This window comes from Aptenodytes patagonicus, unplaced genomic scaffold (genome assembly GCF_965638725.1).
Source record: "Aptenodytes patagonicus unplaced genomic scaffold, bAptPat1.pri.cur scaffold_327, whole genome shotgun sequence".
Taxonomy (NCBI): Eukaryota; Metazoa; Chordata; class Aves; order Sphenisciformes; family Spheniscidae; genus Aptenodytes; species Aptenodytes patagonicus.
The window spans coordinates 30,001-37,500 of record NW_027472243.1 but is presented as its reverse complement, the minus strand read 5'-3'; positions in this window follow the sequence as shown (position 1 = coordinate 37,500).

The window sequence follows — 7,500 nt, the reverse complement described above, 5'->3', positions numbered from 1 at the left end:
GAGGGCGGGAGGGGGAGCGCGCGCGCGCAGGTGTGCGTGTCGGTGTGTCTGTGTCTGTGTCTGTGTCTGTGTCTGTGTCTGTGTCTGTGTCTCTGTGTGTGTGTGTGTGTGTGTGTGTGTGTGTGTGTCTCCGTGTCTGTGTGTGTGTCTCTCTGAGCGCGCGTGTGCCGCCGGGGGGGGGGGCGGGTGGCGTCTGCAGGGTCGCAGATACTTCTTCTAATACATTTGTTTCATTAAAAAAAGAAATAATAACCCGGCAAGGGACGCCCCGTCCTGAAGTCTCCCGGCAGACGGCGAACTCGCCCCGGGGGCCGCCGCCTCTACCCGGCCCCTCCCCTACCAGCTGGGGAGGAAAAAAGCCGGCCGGGAGGGCAGACTTGCCGTGAGCCGGGGGGGGGGGGGGGGAGGGCGGGGCGGAGCGGAGCGGAGAGGCTGGACGGGGCGGTGAAGCCGGCGAGCGCACGGCGGCCACCGGTTCGGGGCGGGGGGGGCGCGTGCCTGTGGGCGCGTGCGTTGAGGGCGGCGGCGGGGGAGGGGGGCGTTTAAAAAACCCGAAATTCTTAAAAATCCATTCAAAATGACGGGGTGGCCGTCCTTGTACCATGATTCGCGTAAATCCCGAAAAAGGGGAAAAAAAAAAGTTAACCCCCCCGGACCCCCCCCCACGCCCCCCCGCCGCCCTGCTGAAACAGGGACGGGGTGGCCCTTGCGCCAGATTCGCGTAAATCCCGAAAAAGGGGAAAAAAAAAAGTTAACCCCCCCGGACCCCCCCCCACGCCCCCCCGCCGCCCTGCTGAAACAGGGACGGGGTGGCCCTTGCGCCAGATTCGCGTAAATCCCGAAAAAGGGGAAAAAAAAAAGTTAACCCCCCCGGACCCCCCCCCACGCCCCCCCGCCGCCCTGCTGAAACAGGGACGGGGTGGCCCTTGCGCCAGATTCGCGTAAATCCCGAAAAAGGGGAAAAAAAAAAAATAACCCCCCCGGACCCCCCCCCACGCCCCCCCGCCGCCCTGCTGAAACAGGGACGGGGTGGCCCTTGCGCCAGATTCGCGTAAATCCCGAAAAAGGGGAAAAAAAAAAGTTAACCCCCCCGGACCCCCCCCCACGCCCCCCCGCCGCCCTGCTGAAACAGGGACGGGGTGGCCCTTGCGCCAGATTCGCGTAAATCCCGAAAAAGGGGAAAAAAAAAAATTAACCCCCCCGGACCCCCCCCCACGCCCCCCCGCCGCCCTGCTGAAACAGGGACGGGGTGGCCCTTGCGCCAGATTCGCGTAAATCCCGAAAAAGGGGGAAAAAAAAAGTTAACCCCCCCGGACCCCCCCCCACGACCCCCGCCGCCCTGCTGAAACAGGGACGGGGTGGCCCTTGCGCCAGATTCGCGTAAATCCCGAAAAAGGGGGGAAAAAAAAGTTAACCCCCCCGGACCCCCCCCCACGCCCCCCCGCCGCCCTGCTGAAACAGGGACGGGGTGGCCCTTGCGCCAGATTCGCGTAAATCCCGAAAAAGGGGGAAAAAAAAAGTTAACCCCCCCGGACCCCCCCCCACGCCCCCCGCCGCCCTGCTGAAACAGGGACGGGGTGGCCCTTGCGCCAGATTCGCGTAAATCCCGAAAAAGGGGGGAAAAAAAAGTTAACCCCCCCGGACCCCCCCCCACGACCCCCGCCGCCCTGCTGAAACAGGGACGGGGTGGCCCTTGCGCCAGATTCGCGTAAATCCCGAAAAAGGGGAAAAAAAAAAATTAACCCCCCCGGACCCCCCCCCACGCCCCCCCGCCGCCCTGCTGAAACAGGGACGGGGTGGCCCTTGCGCCAGATTCGCGTAAATCCCGAAAAAGGAGAAAAAAAAAAAATTAACCCCCCCGGACCCCCCCCCCCGCCCCCCGCCGCCCTGCTGAAACAGGGACGGGGTGGCCCTTGCGCCAGATTCGCGTAAATCCCGAAAAAGGGGGGAAAAAAAAGTTAACCCCCCCGGACCCCCCCCCACGCCCCCCCGCCGCCCTGCTGAAACAGGGACGGGGTGGCCCTTGCGCCAGATTCGCGTAAATCCCGAAAAAGGGGGAAAAAAAAAGTTAACCCCCCCGGACCCCCCCCCACGACCCCCGCCGCCCTGCTGAAACAGGGACGGGGTGGCCCTTGCGCCAGATTCGCGTAAATCCCGAAAAAGGGGGAAAAAAAAAGTTAACCCCCCCGGACCCCCCCCCACGCCCCCCGCCGCCCTGCTGAAACAGGGACGGGGTGGCCCTTGCGCCAGATTCGCGTAAATCCCGAAAAAGGGGGGAAAAAAAAGTTAACCCCCCCGGACCCCCCCCCACGACCCCCGCCGCCCTGCTGAAACAGGGACGGGGTGGCCCTTGCGCCAGATTCGCGTAAATCCCGAAAAAGGGGAAAAAAAAAAATTAACCCCCCCGGACCCCCCCCCACGCCCCCCCGCCGCCCTGCTGAAACAGGGACGGGGTGGCCCTTGCGCCAGATTCGCGTAAATCCCGAAAAAGGAGAAAAAAAAAAAATTAACCCCCCCGGACCCCCCCCCCCGCCCCCCGCCGCCCTGCTGAAACAGGGACGGGGTGGCCCTTGCGCCAGATTCGCGTAAATCCCGAAAAAGGGGGGAAAAAAAAGTTAACCCCCCCGGACCCCCCCCCACGCCCCCCCGCCGCCCTGCTGAAACAGGGACGGGGTGGCCCTTGCGCCAGATTCGCGTAAATCCCGAAAAAGGGGGAAAAAAAAAGTTAACCCCCCCGGACCCCCCCCCACGACCCCCGCCGCCCTGCTGAAACAGGGACGGGGTGGCCCTTGCGCCAGATTCGCGTAAATCCCGAAAAAGGGGGGAAAAAAAAGTTAACCCCCCCGGACCCCCCCCCACGCCCCCCCGCCGCCCTGCTGAAACAGGGACGGGGTGGCCCTTGCGCCAGATTCGCGTAAATCCCGAAAAAGGGGGAAAAAAAAAGTTAACCCCCCCGGACCCCCCCCCACGCCCCCCGCCGCCCTGCTGAAACAGGGACGGGGTGGCCCTTGCGCCAGATTCGCGTAAATCCCGAAAAAGGGGGGAAAAAAAAGTTAACCCCCCCGGACCCCCCCCCACGACCCCCGCCGCCCTGCTGAAACAGGGACGGGGTGGCCCTTGCGCCAGATTCGCGTAAATCCCGAAAAAGGGGAAAAAAAAAAATTAACCCCCCCGGACCCCCCCCCACGCCCCCCCGCCGCCCTGCTGAAACAGGGACGGGGTGGCCCTTGCGCCAGATTCGCGTAAATCCCGAAAAAGGAGAAAAAAAAAAAATTAACCCCCCCGGACCCCCCCCCCGCCCCCCGCCGCCCTGCTGAAACAGGGACGGGGTGGCCCTTGCGCCAGATTCGCGTAAATCCCGAAAAAGGGGGGAAAAAAAAGTTAACCCCCCCGGACCCCCCCCCACGCCCCCCCGCCGCCCTGCTGAAACAGGGACGGGGTGGCCCTTGCGCCAGATTCGCGTAAATCCCGAAAAAGGGGGAAAAAAAAAGTTAACCCCCCCGGACCCCCCCCCACGCCCCCCGCCGCCCTGCTGAAACAGGGACGGGGTGGCCCTTGCGCCAGATTCGCGTAAATCCCGAAAAAGGGGGGAAAAAAAAGTTAACCCCCCCGGACCCCCCCCCACGACCCCCGCCGCCCTGCTGAAACAGGGACGGGGTGGCCCTTGCGCCAGATTCGCGTAAATCCCGAAAAAGGGGAAAAAAAAAAATTAACCCCCCCGGACCCCCCCCCACGCCCCCCCGCCGCCCTGCTGAAACAGGGACGGGGTGGCCCTTGCGCCAGATTCGCGTAAATCCCGAAAAAGGAGAAAAAAAAAAAATTAACCCCCCCGGACCCCCCCCCCCGCCCCCCGCCGCCCTGCTGAAACAGGGACGGGGTGGCCCTTGCGCCAGATTCGCGTAAATCCCGAAAAAGGGGGGAAAAAAAAGTTAACCCCCCCGGACCCCCCCCCACGCCCCCCCGCCGCCCTGCTGAAACAGGGACGGGGTGGCCCTTGCGCCAGATTCGCGTAAATCCCGAAAAAGGGGGAAAAAAAAAGTTAACCCCCCCGGACCCCCCCCCACGACCCCCGCCGCCCTGCTGAAACAGGGACGGGGTGGCCCTTGCGCCAGATTCGCGTAAATCCCGAAAAAGGGGGGAAAAAAAAGTTAACCCCCCCGGACCCCCCCCCACGCCCCCCGCCGCCCTGCTGAAACAGGGACGGGGTGGCCCTTGCGCCAGATTCGCGTAAATCCCGAAAAAGGGGAAAAAAAAAAATTAACCCCCCCGGACGCCCCCCCACGCCCCCCCGCCGCCCTGCTGAAACAGGGACGGGGTGGCCCTTGCGCCAGATTCGCGTAAATCCCGAAAAAGGAGAAAAAAAAAAAATTAACCCCCCCGGACCCCCCCCCCCGCCCCCCGCCGCCCTGCTGAAACAGGGACGGGGTGGCCCTTGCGCCAGATTCGCGTAAATCCCGAAAAAGGGGGGAAAAAAAAGTTAACCCCCCCGGACCCCCCCCCACGCCCCCCCGCCGCCCTGCTGAAACAGGGACGGGGTGGCCCTTGCGCCAGATTCGCGTAAATCCCGAAAAAGGGGGAAAAAAAAAGTTAACCCCCCCGGACCCCCCCCCACGACCCCCGCCGCCCTGCTGAAACAGGGACGGGGTGGCCCTTGCGCCAGATTCGCGTAAATCCCGAAAAAGGGGAAAAAAGTAGAAATTAGCCCCCACCACCACCCACCCACAGCTCGGCCTGGGGAGAACCGGGCTGGCCGGTCCAGCCGGCTCCGGAGCACGTGGCGGCCGGCCGCCACGTGCACCCGCCTCCGCGGCCGGACGCCACGTCTACCCGCCTCCGCGGCCGGACGCCACGTCTACGAACCTCCGCGGCCGGACGCCACGTCTACCGACCTCCGCGGTCGGACGCCACGTCTACCGGCCTCCGCGGTCGGACGTCACGTCTACCGGCCTCCGCGGTCGGACGCCACGTCTACCGGCCTCCGCGGTCGGACGCCACGTCTACCCGCCTCCGCGGCCGGACGCCACGTCTACCGACCTCCGCGGTCGGACGCCACGTCTACCCGCCTCCGCGGTCGGACGCCACGTCTACCGGCCTCCGCGGTCGGACGCCACGTCTACCGACCTCCGCGGTCGGACGCCACGTCTACCGACCTCCGCGGTCGGACGCCACGTCTACCGACCTCCGCGGTCGGACGCCACGTCTACCGGCCTCCGCGGTCGGACGCCACGTCTACCCGCCTCCGCGGCCGGACGCCACGTCTACCGGCCTCCGCGGTCGGACGCCACGTCTACCGGCCTCCGCGGTCGGACGCCACGTCTACCGGCCTCCGCGGCCGGGCGCCACGTCTACCGACCTCCGCGGCCGGGCGCCACGTCTACCCGCCTCCGCGGCCGGTGGCGGCCGCTAGGTCTACCCGGCTCCGCAGGTGGCCGCCAGGTCGACCCGGCTCCGGGGCCGGCGGCGGCCGGCGGCGGTCCCCGGAGAGCGCGGACCGTCGCTGTCGGCGCGTCCGGCGAAAAGGGTGGCCACGTCTACCGGGCTCCGGCGGGACTTGGTCGCGTTTCCGGGGCTGAGGGGTAGACGTGTTGTCCCCGCCGCCTGCTCGGAGCTGCCCAAGGGGTCGCTGTTTTTCGCTGCCTCCAGTTACGTCATCGTAAAAGGCGGCGGCGGCGGCGCGCCCCCCCGGTGGGCGGAGGCACCGTTCTTGCAGCTTGCCGGGGGCGGGGACGTGCCTGTCCGTACTATAGGAGGGAGTGGGGACTCGCCTCCGAGAGCGGCGCTAGCCAGCGGCTGCAACGGCCTCGCCTCGGCCGGCCAAGTGGGGCGCTCGGCGGGCGTAGTGGCGGTTCCCCCGGACGGTTCGGCTCCCGCGGAGCAGGGCGAAGAGCGAAGACCGGCGGCGGCGGCCGCCGCCGGCACTCGAACGCTGGAAGGGCGGGGGGAGCGCAGCGGAGCTCGGCGCGGCTTTCCCCCGTCCCCCCGAGGGCCCGATGATGGCGATGGCGAGTGCTGGTAGAGGCCCCGAGGCAGAGATGCCTGCGAGAGCCCAGCCCGCCGCGGCGGCCGCCGCCGGCTCCTGAGGGCCAGGGGATGGGGGCGGGCGAGGTGGCGGCACCTCGTCCTTTGTTTTTCTCCGGCCTTAAGCCGGAGCCCGCCAAGCGGGCAGAGAGCGGCGGCCGGTCGTGGTGGCCGGCAGCCGGGCGCACGCAGACGGCCGGGGGGTTTCGAGCCTGCCGCGGCTTTCCCCGGCCCCCCCCAGGGAGGGCCCGATGATGGCGCGGGCGAGGCGGCGGCGCCTCGGCCTCCTTTTTGCCGGCGCGAGCCATACGCGGGCGGCCCGTGGCGTCTGGCCTACCCCGGCTTCCCCCGTCGCCGGAGGGCTCGACGAGAAAGTCTGCACGCGGCGGGCGAGGCGGCGGCGGCGCCCCGTCCTTTTTCTCCGGCCCTAAGCTGGAGCCCGCTGAGCGGGGGAAGATCAATGGCAGCCGGTCCCGGTGGCCGGCAGCCGAACGCAGGTGGCCGGGGGGTAGGCTTTCCCCGTGCTCCGATCCCCGGCGATGGCGCGGGCGAGGCGTGGCGCCTCGTGTTATTTTTTTTTCTTTTTTCTTTTCCCACCGTGAGGGCGACGGGCAAAGACCGGCGGCCGGTGGCGGTCGCCGGCACTCTGGAACGCTGAAGGGCCCGGGGGAGTCGAGCCTGCCGCGGCTTTCCCCCGGTCCCGGTGACCTCGCTCGAGGGCGTTGTTGTCTGGAGCGGGTGGCCGGCGGCACCTCCCGCTCCTCCCCCCGTCTTTGACCGACTCAGACCCGCAGGCAGCGCCCGCCGAGGCGTCCCCGGGCGCGTCGGGAGAGGCTTCTCGGCGGGCCGGCTCTGCCGGTGTTCAGGCCGGCGTTGCACCTCTCCGCAGACGTTGCCCTCTCGCTCGCACGCAGGGCCCCGCGTCCGCCGCCCAGCCAGCCCTCCCCGGGCGGGCGGGGGAGCGGGCGCGCGCGGCCGTCGCTGTCCCAGGAACCGTGGCCGCGGGGCCTCCGCTTGCTTTTGTCCTCCTTCGCTGCCTTTCCGTACTTACCCGATCGATGAGGCGCTTAGGGCGCGTCGGAGAGGCTTCTCGGCGGGCCGGCTCTGCCGGTGTTCAGGCCGGCGTTGCACCTCTCCGCAGACGTTGCCCTCTCGCTCGCACGCAGGGCCCCGCGTCCGCCGCCCAGCCAGCCCTCCCCGGGCGGGCGGGGGAGCGGGCGCGCGCGGCCGTCGCTGTCCCAGGAACCGTGGCCGCGGGGCCACCGCTTACTTCTCCGCTGTCTTTCCTTTACCGATCGATGAGGCCTTTCGGGTCGCGTCGGAGAGGGCCCCCGGCGGGCCGGCTCCTCCGTGCTCCCCGTCATAGGGAGCAACGGCGGTGTCCGGTGTTCAGGCAGGGCGGTCTCCTTTCCAATTCGCTTCCCGTCGCACGCGAGGTGTTGTCCTCCTCCCCCGACCGAGCGAGCGAGCGAAGGGGGCCGT